Raw genomic sequence first — 17461 nt, forward strand, 5'->3', positions numbered from 1 at the left:
CGCACCTCAGACGCGCAAGCCATAAAACGGAATTGGCAAGGGCGCAGTTTTTAGCGCACGCAGAGCAAATTTCGCTGCGTAACGCCAGAGGGCAACCGGCGCCGTATCAGACGACGTGGCAAGGACCGCGCTCGCCGTGGTCATGGCACTTGCGCCGTGCTCTGTCGAGAGGTTTCTGTACGAAAATAATGAACTACAGGATGACAGATTCGCAACCACTAATAACCTGTTTTCCTAACCTTCATAGATCAGGGACCGCTCTTCCACTCCAACAGTCGGCACAGTCGACCACGACAGTCTAGGTTTTTGGCCGGGTCGGTGAGCACCCTTTCTGTGAAGTGGTCCGAGGAGAGGCGGTAGCTGTGGTATACATCTGCTCCCATGTCAGCTCAGCCAGTACTCGCCATTTAGCTTAATTTCGCCATATATCACATCTGAAAAATGGGCGAAATACCGCGTGTCCATGATTAAAGAACACCTAAAAGTGAAACCAAAGTTGAGAGTACGAAGAAGCGACGAAAAAATTACGTCCTAGGCACAGGTTGAAAATTGGAGAACCTATGTCGCCATATAGGTAACTCGAACTTCTCATAATTCGAAACGCAACCGGTTGCTGCTATGTACAGGTTTTTTTTTTTTTTTTTTTTGGGGGGGGGGCTTCTACCGTGTTTATGAACATTCAAAGGTGGCATAATGCAACAACAAAAACTGGTCACAGGAATGCTCTCCAGGATAAGCAGTTTGTGCAGCAAGCATTCAAATACCTTCGGCAGATATAAATTGCAAGTTTTCTACTCGTGGAAAAATGAAGAGCAACCGCTAACGTATACCGAAGTGAAATTCCGTCTGCGCGTCAGCTAGCATCGATCGGCCCATGCGCAACTGTCAACAAGTAACTTCAGGTTCTACAACACCGCAGAAAAATGCGTCAAGCCAAACCAAAAGAGATATTCACTTGAAAACAACCGCAGAAGATCTTCCGTTTCGTCCTAGAGCTGCTTTGATAAGAGTAGGGCTTGGTTTTTTTTTTTTTTCCATAACGACTGCAGAAAAAGTCAGCTTACCTCTCGTCCGCTAGGAAACGGAAAAATTTCGCCCTGCTGTTCCTCCCCGAGTCGCCACACTACACAGCCGCGCAGCTTGTCTTGTGCCCTTTCCTTGGTTTTTCCGACATTGCCGGAACGTTCGCGGGCGCAGAAAGGAAGTTTTTAACTTCAGAGCATTAGAGAAATACGTGCAACGTGCACGCGCAATGAAAGCGGCAGGAGCGGACCAAGAGAACGGCAGCCGAAGTGATAATTAAGAGCGATAGCGCCACCCGTTGACGCAACAAACGACGACCAAACAAAGATATAAGACGCCGAAAAAGAAGATAGCCAAAGTACATTTTATTTCTACACATAATTGAATTACGTCACTTTATTGTTATGTAGGTCGAAAATATAGAGCCACATGTGCAAAAGTTGTTGAATTGTCCTTCGGTTGCCAGCGTCGTGGCGACGCTTCATTGGCAATACCGAAACCACCCCCACTGTCCATCCACTGGCTCCGCAGCGAGCCAGCGAAATCTAACGGTAGTGGCTCGGCCCGAGATTGGACGCGTCGGCCGCGCGTGCCCACATTCTTCTTCTCTCGGGCCCAGTATAGCTACCGTTAGGCGTCGCTGGTCCGGAGCGGCCCGGCGGCCGCCGCGGGCCACCGTTCCCGCGCTTTGCACGAGGGTGACGCCGACTGTACATGTCCACTCTCATAGAGGCCTCAATGAATATGCTCATCAACAGGCCCGAGCGCTAAACTCCCGGGCCAACGAGGAGGAGGCAAGGGGATGGCAACCCATCACAAATTACAGAGATATAGTCAGATATTACAGGGACGGCAGGAAGACTTTCCCGCACCCCCACCACTCCTTGACCAGAGCAGAACAAACAATATACAGGCAAATCCAGGCAGGATCCTTTCCCCACCCCTGCCTCCAGAACAAAATGTACCCAGAGAGATATAAGAACACATGTCCTCACTGCAATGCATTAGGCACCCTTCGGCACGTCATAGGAGAGTGCAATTTTTCCATTGACCACCCCCCACCTATACCCATATCTAACCCCCCTGCTATCCCCACTCTTTCCGAGCGATGGGAGATCATGCTGTCCAGCCCCGCCCTGGAAGACCAGCTCCGACTGATCCACAGGGGCCAGGCGGCCCTGGAAGCATATGGAGCCCGCGAAGAGGGAGCCACCCCATCAGACGCTTAACGCATTTCAGTTCACAATGGACCAGTAAAGTTGTTTCTCTCTCTCTCTCTCTCCCCGCTGAAGTAGCGGTCTGTTAGCCGAACGGAGGGAAACTGCAGCCGTGCACTCCAGCCATGGTTGCTGCAAAGTGTTGTCATGTGCTACTGCATCCCTGGCGTACTTTTGAAAGCGTCCGCTAGGTGGCCATCAGTGACACCTCTATAGGCGGTGCACTACATAGAGTTTCCTGCAAAAATTACTAGAGGGAACTATGGCGCTGCAGTCGTTGTCCTACCATGGGAATGATGGGAAGTACATGGACTTTTCTGATCTTCGTGCTTATGGATTCAGACGTTCTTGTGGCTTTGTATATTACGCTATATAAATCTTATTATCGTATAGTATTTCAGCGCAATCTACATTCTTCGAAGTGCGGAAGACGCCGAGAACGTGTACAATTGCTATTAATTGAAATGATTGAGCTTGTCCAGGTGGCCAAATCCAAATGCGCCAAGCGTCTCAAGGCACGACAAATTCATAAGGGCGTTTCATTCGCTTGTCGATACATGCGTCCGTGGCTTAATGGCTTCAATATCAGGCTTCTGTGTTAGAGTCCCTGTGTTCGAATCCTGCCTTCGGGCAATTTTAATGATGTTTATTTAATTACTTATTATGCAATACACTGTTGAAAATGACGAGTTTCCAAAGTCGTTTGAAGCCAAAAGAACGAAGTTAAGGCAAATCTATGTACTTCCCATAATTCCCATGCTGGGACAACCGCTGCCATTGCAGCTCCTGTAGACACTAGCGCCAGAGTTCCCTCTAGTAATTTTTGTAGGAAACTCTATGGTGCACTACACGTATGACTACACGTATAGACCATTCTATTGAGGGCGCCGCCATTTTGCAATCACAGCGCCGTCTATCGCGCGGTGCTATGCTGGTATGTGGGATCGCGCTGGAGGGTGCACGGCGAACGTGCTGCTGACGACGAGTGGCAAGTTTTCGCGCTTTCCCGATAAGTTTCAACAAGCTGTTTGGATTGGAAAACTTCTTAACGTGTCGTCACTAAGCTGTTAGCTTTAATATAGCGGAAATATCGAACGGCGACGGGCCTAGAGGCGCTCCCGCAGCTCTTCCCACGATCGAAGTAGGAGGCGAGTCAAGTCTGAGCATGGTCGATACGTAACGTGTACATGTAACGTGTTATTATTGTACGTCTAGCCTTGTTCTCTACTAAAGTATCACTAAAGACGAAAACAATTAGAGGTGTTTCTATGTGTAATGCGCTGTGCCGCACCAGCGTATCTACAGTCGGAATCAGACTTGTCTGGAGCAGTCGAGCAGGCGTCTGACGGCTGCACGAGCGCCCCCTCTCCTTAGCTGCTGGATTAGAGATATGTTGGATACGAGCGCCAAAAACCTGCGTGCGGTATGGCTGCTCGCGGCTATTTGCGTTATCAGCCTGTAGATTTTGTCACGAGTGATGGTGAACGGAGTCTGCACTTTTTCTTTGACTGCTCCGGCGCGCGCAGCGGCCGCCGCTGCTGATAAGAGAGCGAAAATGAAACGCGGTTTCTCTAATACATTCGTATCTTATTGAAGCCGAAAGCTTGGCCGCGTTTTAAGTTATCCATTTTTTGCTTAGACCATACCGAAAGATCATAGTAACTTGATGAGACACTTCAAGACGCATATGGAATAGCCGATGAAACTCCAGAAACAGTAAAAGGAAGCTTAACCTTAGGGAACACACATGGAAATTCTGAAATTGTTTATCTGGTCTCTAGCTTAGCGAATATGACATGGTTTATTGAATTAAAATGAAGCGGAAATCTATAACTGTAGGAAGGATTGGTCATCAATAAAAAAAATGCAATTTCTTTTAAAAATTGTAGCATCTGTGCACACATATAAAGCGGATGATAGTGCATCATACGGAGCTCCGAATTGCACCACTAATTTGGGAACATAATTTTTGGATACTAAGCTCTGTAACCATTTCAAATAGGTTATTTATTGCATACATCACATTTATCTTCTTCTGATGCTCTAAAATACGGCATTTTGCAAAACAAAGAAATGAGTTATGGGGTAGTGAGAAGCTAAGCATTACACATAATTTTATATTCTTCGGCACTTTCCAAAATTATTTCAATGATTTCAAAGATCTTATTGGAGTAAGTTACATGATTTTTGAAAGCATATGGGTGTTTCAGAGCCACTGATTGTGGATGCCTAGGTTTGCCCTTAGGTTAAGATTTGTTTTAGCGCGGCATTATTCCAAACGAGCATCAATTTGCTGACTTAAAAATTTATTCGGCGGCTATTTCAACAAATATATATATGAGGCATATATGAGGCCGTGTTTCAAGTGGCTATATGACACACAGGATTTATTAAGTCTCTCATGAAAATAAATCAATAAAAATAAAGTAACACGTTCACTCAATCTGATGAAGCGAAACTAAAGAATTAACATATAGGTGCACCCCTGAAATGCACGAACTCAATAAACAACCTCGCCGTTCAATCACAGACGCGATCCTTGGAGGGAGGGACTCGTAGAGCGAATTGACGTCATCGGGCAGCAGTCGAATGCGCTCCTCTTGAATAGCTGCCTAGAAATGATCAGCTGTGGCTGTCGTTAAACTCACACTGCTACTCAAATTTTGCTTCATCAGGCCCCAAATATTCTCCATGTTCAGGTCTGGGCTTCGTGCCGGCCATTCAAATGTCGAGATGCCTAAGTTGTCCAGCAACTCTTTGACGCGCCTGGCTGAGTGCACCGACGCCCCATCTTGCTGAAGCCAAAAAAAGCCATCGGGAAGTGGTCCTTCCAGCACGTGAGGCCTCAGGGCATGTTGTAAGATTTCCACGTAGTCATCGGACGTCATTCGGCGTGTTACACGGTGAATTGGTCGGAGGCCTGCATAGCTGATGGCACTCCACACCTGGACAGATGTGCGGCCACTAGAACGAATATTCCACATGTATGGTTCGTCGAACCTGCACCACAAATGTTAAAATCCTGTATAACAAAACTTAAAGGCGAGCGCACAAAATAATTGAACCCTGTCGCCAGCGAGCGGAGTAAATGAGGCTGTTATGCTCACACTAATGAAGCGAACTCAATGTGGCACTATATCGGCTGCACTTCACGGGCTTTCCGTGTAGCTTGGGTGTCGCCTATAGTCGGAGATGAACGCCTTTAAAGGGAAGCTGAAAGGTTTTCCAGAAAAAATGAGTGAACATCTGTACATAATGGTTTTCAACCCTCCGAATTCGAATATCGTATCGAAATTGAGCGAAAGAAAGCGCAAATATATTTTATTTCGACGAAAAGTGCAGCAGCGCACACGCCCAGCTCGCGCGTCTCGTTTACGCCTGTGATTGGTCGGGCGCCTCGAGACGTCAACTCTAGTAACCGACCGCTGCCGCTACAAATGAAGCGCGGTGCCAGGTAGTTTGGTGCTGTTTTTCTGGGACGGTAATGGAAAATTTAGAGAGACTGCGTTTTTCTGAGGAGTTCGGCGTTACTCCCTACATGTACGAGCCGATTGCGAAGAGCCGGCCTGTCGAAGAAGCAAACGATGCTGGTGCGAGCAGTGCTTTCGACGCGAACGAAAGCAAAGTCTTGGGATCTCCTCGTGTTGGAAATGCTCTTTGGTGAGTATGTTTTTTGCAAAGCGATCTAGTGATCTCGCTGATCTTTCGCCGATCTAGGGAGCTCGTTTCCGGTCAAACAACTGTACTGTTGTGTTCCTGCATGCCTCCTCGTGGAACGTAAGCAGGGATGCGATCGTCGGCATTTGTGCGCTGTCCAAAGCTGTCGGCAATCTACAAAGATGGTTTAAACGCGTAAAAAGCTTCCCGGTTCATGCAGTACGTGTAGTGACCTTCATCTGTTGACTACCACGTTGACTACCACTCACGTTGATTACCACTCATGTTGACTACCACGCACGTTGACTACCACTCTACATACACGCAGACGCACCAACAAAGGAATGCAGGGTCGATCGAAGCAGATTACGATGGCACGCACGCAGAAACAAGCGCGGTCAGGCACGGTCGCGGACGCTGCGAAGGAACGAAACACTAGAGTTGACGTCACAACACCGCGGTTTCCGGTTTCCGCTCGCATCGTCAGCGTCAGCAGCAGCGCGCAGCATCCGACGGGGGGCGGAGTTACAGCGCAATTTCAACCGACGATTACGTCGCTCGTAATTGAAAAAAAAAACCAAATTTTACCTACATAGTTTATAAGGTTCCCGCATCCGTATATGAGCGTCTTATTGAATTCGACAGACTCTTCAGCTTCCCTTTAAAGCTTTTGCAATGTAACGTGAGGTGATTACCTTGCTATATTCTAAGTAATCTAGTCACGCTATTTCTTACACAGATTGCGGCTCATGCCATGTGAATAAGCCGGACGTAATTTTGCAAACAAATTACGAGAGCGGCACGTTGGCGGGCTGGTAAGGGGGCATAAAGTAAATAACTATCACGTTATAGACGCATGCAGACAAAATAAGAGGGAGTTCACGGGACAATGCAACTGGTAATGCCCACAGTTGTTTGAGCAAGGAAAATAATACAGCTTAAATTTATATCGCACTGGTAAATAGAAAGCCAAGATTTCATATCTGGACTTTGTAGACATAACGCAAGAAAACAATTTAATCAAGATAGCAGCACCTAATGCAATTTTTCCCAACTTACCGACACCTTTCAGGCTGCCAGACTTTTCGCTGAATGATCCACCGGGTGCAAAATGACGCTTCATAGGTGAAGACAACCGCGCGCCAATTATCGGGACTCCACGACTCGCATGCGGAGGCAAACTCAAGGCGAGCCCTTCTGTGCGATTTTTCCAGCAACGTCTTTTGGGACGCAACCCTGCTGTGAATGCCAGCTTCATGGAGTCTCCGTCTTATCGTCGGCAGGCTGACACTTGTCAAGCCGAGCTCATCCCTGATCTCCTTAGCAGCTATGGAAAGGGATGTGCTACTGATGCGGCCACAATCAGCAGGTATCCCTCATGTGACGTGGCCCTTTCAGGGTGACGACGTTTCAGGGTGCAGTGTATTCGATGTGACGTTCTTCACGGTACGCCTTTAAGACTCGGCTAACAGTTCCCATTGGGCGATCTGTCACATTACAAATAGCTCTATGGGAAATTGTGCGTCCCATTATAGCGCTCGCTCGTCGCGCTTCCCTGGTCAGCCGTGGAGCCATCGCAAGAAAGAGTGTTATAGTTCGCTTCAGTAATCATTTACGTCTATCACTTCATGTGCCAATTGGCGTTGACGTGGCCATTTACCGCGGTGCAGATCAATTATTGCCATTCTTTATGTTGAATCACGCGGTTGTCAGAGCTATAGCGCAGGCATTCCGGCGCAAATCCGCGCTTATCAAGAACGGCGACTGTTGCGCAAGCGACAGAAAGAAAAAAAAAACTAAGATAGCTTTGGCTACCTATTATGACAAAATTTACCGGCCGATATCGCAGTTTGGCCGCGAGAATACATGCCGCACGCAGGTTTCTGGCACTCGAATCCAACATATCTCGAACCCAGCAGCTACACTGAGAGGCGGCGCTCGTGCAGCCGTCAGACGCCTGCTAGACTGCTCCAGACAAGTCTGATTCCGACTGTACATCCCGATCTAGGTAACTGCGAAGCTCCGAGGAAACACGGTTTGCTAGCTTTCGTGCCCCTAAAATTTTCGCGGCACGATTTTGTAAATATTGTTTATCTATAGCACTCGGGCATCAACCTTTACCCAATAAAGAACTGTAAGATAACTCGATCGAAAGAGCTGCTAACATGGATGAAATGAGCTGATGATAGTGGCCGCGAATATGTCACGATCAACCGATTTCAGCTCGTGACGCGCTGGAAGATTATGTGCATCTTAGGTCTCGAATGGTGCCTGTGTGTGCAAGGGCACCTCACCTACTCGTGAGAGCTGAAAAACGAACAACTGCTCTTTGCAACAGCAACTTTATTTTCTGCAGCAATACAGCCCGCGATGAGCGGCGTCGACAGCTTGCCGGCGAGATCCGGAAGCACGTGACGGCTCATGTGAACTAAAGCCGGCCGGCACACGGTAGGCATGCCTTTGGTTGCAAAATGGAAAAGAACACACGTTCATTAGTCGGCACGTAGTTTTCATACCACATCCTCGGTCAACTTCCGCCAGAACGTTCGTTTCCGAGCATGATAATCTTGGAACACGCTTGAACAGAATAACTTTAATGTGCGCGCAAAAATAAATAGTTACCTTCATCCATTCGCGATAATTGACCGACTCGAATGCGCACCTTTATTTCATATCGCAGTTTGATCATGGGTGCCGAATTCCGAGTTCGTCGCCGTGCGCTCATTGGGAACAAAACCTTCCGAACATGCACGCGATGGCATCAAGTCCTTTCTGTTTATGCTGGCAATACAAAGGGGACGCTTCTCTGCTATCGCAGCGGCGGTGTCCAAGAAGTAGCCGCGGATGAAGATGCACTTCACGCTTGCTTCCGAAAGTTATTTTTGCAGCCGAATACGGTAGAGTGGTAGCCCGTCGGCCTTGAGTCATCTGACATCGCAGAAATCCCAGCCAGAACGCGTTAGAATCGCACTAATTCGCAATTAAAGCGCTTCCTCTCCAAGCTACCGCTAGGAGAAAACGGAATCCGCACATACCAGTGCGAGGAGGAGAGCGGCGCGGCGCGCTGGTTCGAGGCTACGCTCCTCCTCGCCGATAAAACGGTCTATAGATCGACAGCCGTCGCCGTGATGTCCCGTATAAAGTCCAAGGGCGATAACACCGTCGCCGCACGCCGTATGCTTTATGAGCGAGTGAAAGTACGAGAGGGGAGCCGACGATCGCCGCTCAATCTGGCGTGCGCGAGGAGAAAGGCGGAGAGCAAGCGCGCTGTCTTCCGTCGCGCGAAAGGCCATGGGTTGCTGTTGCGTAGGCCAGATTCCAGAAGATCCAAACCAATGCGAAAATAAACCATCACGGGCTGGTCGCACGCAACTTGACTATCACGTATGTTATGACGGCGACACATCTTGTGGCTTACAGAAAGAAGGCAGAGTACAATACGTGTATTTCATTGACAGTATGAGAAGTAAGGACCCAAGAATTTTAAGTTGGCTGCATGCATCTGCATGAACAGGAAGTAGCATATAATTGCTCTCATTATTTGAACTACATGCCGAATGAGGACGCATATTTCTATAGCGCTTACAAGCGCATATCATCTAGCTGTCATCATACTTTGCGTCATATTCATATATACAGAAAAGCACGGCGAGTATAAGGACACTATTTTGACACAACAGCAACGCAAGGAATCAACCATTCACACAAACCAAAAAAATATCTTCGTAGCACTTTTCATCACAAGGGGGATTACCAGTTCCTATTAATTAGCATTACAGAGTCTATACTTGTATTACTGGCATTATTAGATACATTTTGGCGGCAAAACAAATAACATTGTGCCTCGTCTATAATACAGGTGCTCAAAAAGTTGCACACAGCGAAGCTGAGCCTAAAGCAAGGTAACTGAGCAATAAAAACACGCACGCAAGCCCTTCAGTACAAGTATTTCACCGACAGCAGATGGGCTGCCTTCATGACGAATGGGTATACAGCGACACTGCTCCAATGTCAGTCCACTCAGGTTTGCAAATAACTTGTTTATTCAAGCAAAATTAATACCTGCTCGGAAAACAAAGTGAAATACTTGTGCTTACCTGCTGTCATTAGGAAACCTGAAAAACTTCGCAGAACTGGAATTCCCAGTGCTGGAACACCACAGAGCCACGCAACACATGTGATGCCCTGATTTAGCCATCTTCGTCTAATGTTTGGTTGACCTGGTTTCCTGCATCTTCCGTTCGTTGCACGCCTGATCAAGCTTCTCTGTCCTGTCTTTCTCATCTTCATACTTGGAACGACAACCGAAGAAGATGACCAAGCGCGATCCGACTTTTGATATCGGTGAGTGAGTGCCAAGGGTGAGCGGAGGTAAGCTCCGGCCTCAGAAACTCGGCCGATCCGGTGGCAGTTGTCGTATCGGCGCCGCCGCTATCAGTGCGTGACCGACGAAAGACAGGAGACGACTGTAGTCCAAAACGCCAGCAAGGGGAAAGGGCCCCGTCTTTATTTCCACAGCCGTTTAAGTAGAACCAGCGTGACGTCAGTGACACGTGGTTCCATACATGCGTCAGGCGCAATGACTCGGCGCGCCCTGCAGGAGCGTGCTTTCAGCCGCATAGAAATACATTCCAGCACAGCAGTAGAGTTACTGTATGCGCTACGAAAGTTCAGTTGTCACCATCTATTGCAACGGTCACGCGCATCGCTGTTCCTTCGTTAGTTCAACCTTTGTTTACTCATCCAGGGACCAGGAAAGGGATTCAGTTCGTAGTAAGCTTGTCTGTATGCTCTTGGAACTAGTTGCGGCCGGGGAAAACACCAGCTGTGTTTAACTTTTCCTTTTGCCTCATTACTTCCTCGAGTGACGGCTCGCCGCGAGGCTGGCAGATCGTCGAAACCGTACACCCACGATATGGGTTAGAAAGGTGGAAAATAATATCATGCGAAACAGCGTGCGTCATAGAACCCTGCAATAACCGTTAAAGGGATAGTAAAGCGAAAAAATAAACCAGTTTAGACTAATGAAGCATTGTTTGAGAACCCTGCAGGCATTTCAAAAAAATAGTTTGATTATTTGATGGGGAAATGAAGGTCCAAGTATCAGTATTTGAATTTCGCGCCGAAACCCCAGCGCCGGTACGTCAGCGTGACCTCAGGGATTCCAAAGTATGTTTTCGCATTTGGGCCGCGTTGGCTGAATAATGGTTCCCGAAACTTGCCATGTTTAATATTTGGTTCCTTTAGAACACAATGTAGTCAATCTGTACCGCTATATATAATTAGTAGGTCCTAGAAGATGCCATCAAAATCCAAGACGTCACAGCCCCCAGGTGCGGGAACTTAAGTAGGCGTCGCCACCCGTATTTCGTTCTTGCGCTTTTTCTGCCTTACCAAACGTCTTGTCGTTGTAAGAGTGGTGTTTCTGGTGTTGTAGAACGGTAATTTACTGATGCGGAAGAGATCATTTTTCACTTTAGTGTCCCTTTACATCCATAAGCAGTATGAATGTCACCCGTTACCTCGTCCGCTTTTTCCCAAATTGTACAGCACTTTTCGAGCAAATTGGTAACTGGAAACAACAGTCGCAAGGAGCTTATAAATTACGATTTCTACCAAGGGAGAGAGCCGAGGCAACAGCCAAACAGGAAGGAGAAGCGAAAATTAACAAATGTAACCATTGTTTGTGAAAATATGTATGGATCAACATGTTTTTATTTAAAAAAGAAGTAGAAAGAACGCTGCCGGAAGTGGATAATGATTCGGTGTGTTTTAAATGACGCTTACACAGTTATCAGTCGAGCCGCCTGACGCAGCCACTTCTCTGCTGTGCTTATGTGGGTGTTTTTCTAACCTTCCGCGTCCGGCGCTCTACGCAGTTGTACGGTAGTGTTCCTGTATATGCTCCCGCAGGGAGCATATACAGGAACACTATTGTACGGGACCGGTAGCCTCGCATCGTTACGCAATTTCCCAATTAACGATACGAGTCGGTTTTGGCACTTGGTAGAGCAGTAAACGAGGGATTCAAAACTGGGATTGTTACGCAAATATAACTTTCTCCATAATTCTTCCAGACCTAATTCACAAACGCTACCAGAAATTTTTTTTTAGACTTTCGCTTGCGTACTTGTTCTTGGCAGTGTTCTTCCTGCGCGAGTCTATTTGATGTTGTTCCTTGTTTGTCAAGTAAAGGAGAGGTTCATCTCACAGGCGTACCTGTGAGATACACCTTATTTCATTTCTATTTTGTGGGTTTACGCGCCTTTATAGCGAACGGTAGTCATTATTCACGTTTAGACAAGTAAAAGTACCCCCCCCCCCCCCCATTACTTTCACAGAAAAGTTACCTTGGCTTGCCCCCCCCCCCCCCGAAAAATATGCTAGGTACATGCCTGCCTCAGTGAATATATCAGAAGCGCTTCTACACTTTGGTCTTACGGGCATTTTATAGAAATCTTTTTTATGTGTGTACTTCAAAAGGCCTTCGCGTTTTGTCGAGCTTTATTTATTTATTTTTTGTTATTTCACTGTCTGTGAACTTATGTGTTGTTTAGTAGTAATGTACGTGTTGTTTAATTTTCTGAGCGTGTATCATACCAAGTTATGCAAACATACTTGTTTTCGGAAACTGAAGTCAATCAAACGAGGCCAAAGATATGTTGTGTTGGAACTGGAATTTAGATACGCTCTGGCATAAGCTGGCATACTCAAAGTATGGACACGAATGCGTGAATGCTAACGCATAAAGAACCCACGGCGCACCAACCGCCAGTTCACAAACAATGCCTGGGATAGCGCACACGCACGATAACAAAAAAAAAACACGCCGCGGACAGGCAAAAAGAAAGAAAAAGTAAAGGCGCGCGAGGCATGGGGAAGGGTGGAAAGGGAGCAGAGCGTATCGGCATAATAGAAACAACGCGGCTGCTGTTCCTATTGCCATTACAACGTAAACAATCGTGTGCGCCGCCATTTTGCTAAAGCATCGCCCTCGTTTTAGGGCCTTAACTGAAGGCGACCTTGGCGCTAGCATCGAAAGAGCGTCTGCTTCAAAACATCCAACGGCAGCCATGCGAAGATTCATCCTTGGGGTAAGGTCGACAGGCCCGGTTTGAATTCACACAAAGAGAAATAAAAACATAAGTTAGGATGTCCGGCAACCGCTTGGAGCGCGCATGTTGCTTGAAACTGAAACTAGCACTCGACTTCCGGGGGTTGGCCTCGGTTCCATACTCAGGCCGTCTTCCTACAGGCACTTGTTGGTCCCTTAGATGTACGATTATGTGAGCTGCCTTCTATTGGCAGTGAGAGAGAGAATCTCCAGATTATATTTGACGATATATAGCCAAACAACGCGAAACACTTTTTTTACAATATATTAAATGGCTGTTACAAACTCACTTATTGGAGCTAAAAATAAACGCCGTCATAGCGACAGATGCATCGCAATCAGAAGAAAAATCGAGAATTGGAATTTTCTCTTCCACTTCTGACTAGTCGTTCTCTTTATGACTTCCTGACTACATACTAGTATATTTAGCCGAGTTTCTGGCGGTTACATTGGCTTTACGAAAAGTGAACTGCTGAATCTCGGAAGTTGTTTTAGTAACAGATTCTTTATCTCCATGTTCAGCTCTCACTGCAAATAGTGGCTCGCATATATCACGTACATTGCATTGTCTAATACCCTCTCACCCAATACTAATTAGGTTCTTATGGGCGCCTGGTCAGGAAGGATTAGTTATTCACGAATTAGCAGACAGCTTGGTGAGAGCGGCCCTTAGTGGTCTAATTGTTCCAATGCTTCCTGTACAAGCATTCATAACTGCTGCTAGGTTCAAAAGACGTGCAGTCATGCAAGACTCTTTGAACCTATCATGAATTTAAATTATTACCGACACCTCCTATTTTCTTGGAGCAGAAACTTCTGACGTAATAGAAAAATTGAAGTCCTGTTTACAAAATTTCGACGTCGAATACCAACATTAAACTATTTTCTGCGTCAATCTGGTCTGGCGCCCTCCTCCTTGAACTCATACTGTGGTGCGGACGAGACAATGGAACACTTCTTCCTGTCATGTCGCCGTTTATCATCATTAACAAAACATACTTTAGAAGGGCAATTTCATGGTTCTCGATTGAATATAACGATTCCTGGTGTTTTATTTTTCGGGGCCTCTACTCTGGGACATTATCATAGGGATGTTGGTTCAGCTATTGTGAGATACATAATTGAATCAGGACGATTTTCTTGCTAAATTCTTAAATTTTATCTGACTTCATTCTTTCAGCTATTCAAAATTCTTCAATATTGCTTCTTTTTAGATTCGTTTAATCCTTTTTCTTAAGGCATCCGATTCTGGGCAGATCCCCCATAGTGGATATGAGCCACTCTTAGAGGCAAACAAACAATACGGTTAGCATTATACATCATCATGTTAACCTGCTGCGCCCTAGAAGTAATCAAGGAGATCCTGCGATGCTGTATTAATTGTACATGGGCCAAACTGGCTACCGCCAAAAGCAGCAGCGGGAGTCCGAAGAGGAAGAAGAAGACTCCATTTGGCTGAGTTACCCCTCTTCAAAATTCTAAGCTACCTGCTGCCGCCTGATTCTTGGCCTATCCCTCTGAGTGGGTACGCGCCAGAAAAGACAAACATCACCATCGTCATGCATGATACGTTTCGGCGGTGGCAATACGGTGTGTCGCTACATTGATTCAATGCTAGTCGCATAAACGTCGACATTCACCACGAAATCGGTACTTTTTTTTTCATGCCTGAAATTTTCAAGTTTGTATTCACGATAGGGCACATATGATGACCTTGAATGATGACCTTGAAAATCGTTCCAGGCGCAGCAATATAATTTTACATGGGCTTGATGAATATGTTGCTGAAAACACCCACACGCTTTTGTCTAATGTGCGCCAGTTTTTCACAGAGAAACTTCCGATTAAATGCCCACCCATCCAACGCTGTCATAGAATTGGCATCGAACGTGAAGGTGGATCGCGCCTAGTTATCTTACGAGTACTAGACTTCAGGAATAAGATGGAAATAATGAAAATTGTCTCAAAGCTTCAAGGAACAAAATTTTACATTACTGAAGATTTCTCAGCTAATGTACGTGTCATTCGCAAAAAAAGCTATGGGCAGCAACCTCTTTTCGTGACCATGGCTCTGTGGTGAGGTTGCATTATGACCTTGTTTTCATAAATTGTGTCCGCTACAGGTGGAATGATACAGCTAACGCCCTAGTTGACGATTCAGGTCTCGCTGCAAACGCCCCAGTGAATAATTCCAGTCTTCCTGAAGGCTTGCAAAAACTCCCCCGGCTACATCGTCTTCACACTGACATATCCGCAACTCTTAAAAGCTTACTTTCTTGAATTTGAAAGCAAGAAGTCTAGTAAATAAGTTCCCGCTGTTTCTTTCCCTGCTAACCTCTTAGTCCTCTCATTTCATTGGTGTCATTGAAAGCTGGCTTCGCGATCACATATATGACTCTGAAATAATTCCACCCGGCCATGTAGCGGTCCGATCAGAGCGAAAAACCGGAAAAGGAGGTGGAGTCGCCCTTTTTTTTTTTTTCAAATCTGACTTGAACTTTTCGGTTATCTATACTCCAGCAGATCTTGAGTCTGTCTGGTGTAAATTGTACCTAGGCAAAAAAAAAGAAAACAAAAAAAAACAATCATAGTCTCCGTTTTCTACCATCAAACTGCCTCCTCCCCCGATAACCTTTTTCTTCTCACTGATTATATCAACACGCACAGTTTTCATCTATCTAGTTTAATTCTAATGGGAGACTTTAACACACCAGATATTCACTGGTCCTCCCTATCGCATGGCAGTTCTTTAGGTAGCGAACTAATTCTCTTTTCTTCATCTTTTGGGCTTACACAAGTAGTTGATGGCGCAACAAGACAGAACGCACTTCTTGACCTGGTTTTTATTAGCTCAGACCTTGTTGATAAGCTGTCCAGTGTGAAATTACTGACAGAGTTTCATATCACAAGGCAGTGTTTATATCGCTAAACTGCAGTCTGTAAACCACGTGCAGAAATTCAAACTTTTTTCGACTTTAATCGCTCTGACGACACACCTATTCTTGAAATTTTTTCAGAAGGTTTCGAGTCATTCTGCACGCTCAGTGAAGATTGTGACGTGAATACACTAGTTCATCAAATTTGAAAACATTACAAACCTTTGTGTTCAACGCTTTGTTCTGTTAAAAAGAAACAAAAATCGTGCCACCCCTTGGATGACGAGAAGTTTTCCAATTATCACGCCCTATTAGAAGACTGAGGCGTTCAAAACGCATTGATGACCCTGATGCCACTGCTAGATTCGCATCTGCCAAAGAGGGACTAAATTTGAAAAAAAAAATATGGGCAAAGATTTTTGTTCTTACATGTAGAGCTGCCAGGATTGCTAAGAAATAATCCTCGGAAGTTCTGGCGTTCTGTCATGCCTGCTACTGATTCTTCATCTTCATTGACTATCAATGATGAAAATGTAAATGATCCTGCACGCATCTCCAATGCATTCAATGAATATTTCCATTCTATCTATGCAGACGATTCTCATGTCTACCCTGGTTTTGATAATGATTCAGATTTTCCGATCCTCGACATTACAGTTAATGGTAATGGCGTCCTTAATTTTATTTTAAATTTAGACACCAAAATAATCTATTGGCTCTGATGGTATTGCAAACTCGTTTTTACTTAGCTATGTATAATCGACATCACACTGTCTTGAAATTATAGTCGATAAGTGTCTAGAAACAGGAATCGTTCCTTCATTCTAGACACTTGCAAGAGTAATACTCTAGTATAAAACAGGCAACAATACAGAGGTAACGAATTACAGACCGATTTCCTTAACTTCCCACTCGTGAAAAATGCCGGAACATATTATTTACAAGACACATAATAAATTTTCTTGAGTCGAACAACATTGTAACTATAGTGTTCAACATGGCTTTAGACGTGGTTTCAGCACTATGACACAGTTAACCGACTTCACCCATCACATTGCTTATCAATTAGATCTCGGTAAACAAATTGACGCTGTCTTCATTGAATTTTTATAAAGCTTTCGATACATTACTTTGTTCTCACTTCCTAGAAAAATTAAATGCAGTACTAAAAAATTCCCATCTGGTCGATTGGCTTGTTAGTTTCCTTTCTAAACGGTCCCAATACATCAACTTTCGTTCTGCAAGGTCATCCATTCTTGAAGTACGCTCTGGAGTTCATCAAGGATCATTCCATTGGTTTTCATTTATGTCAATAACCTCCGGAAATTTTTTTCTTCCACCATTCGTCTTTATGCTGACGATTGCGTCTTATACGACGTGATTGACTCTGCGACCAGTTATAAGCGATTGAACGATTCCTTTGTCTCTTTCGGTGCTTGTTGTGAAAAATGGAAAATGAACATTAATCTTTAAAAAACTGTTTTGTCCTTCACGAAAAGAGCGGCACCCGTATTTGCAACATATTCCTTGAATGGATAATCTTTAACCAGAGTTCGACAATATAAATACCTTGG

The sequence above is a fragment of the Dermacentor albipictus genome, chromosome 1, assembly GCF_038994185.2.
Source record: "Dermacentor albipictus isolate Rhodes 1998 colony chromosome 1, USDA_Dalb.pri_finalv2, whole genome shotgun sequence".
NCBI classification, from domain to species: Eukaryota; Metazoa; Arthropoda; class Arachnida; order Ixodida; family Ixodidae; genus Dermacentor; species Dermacentor albipictus.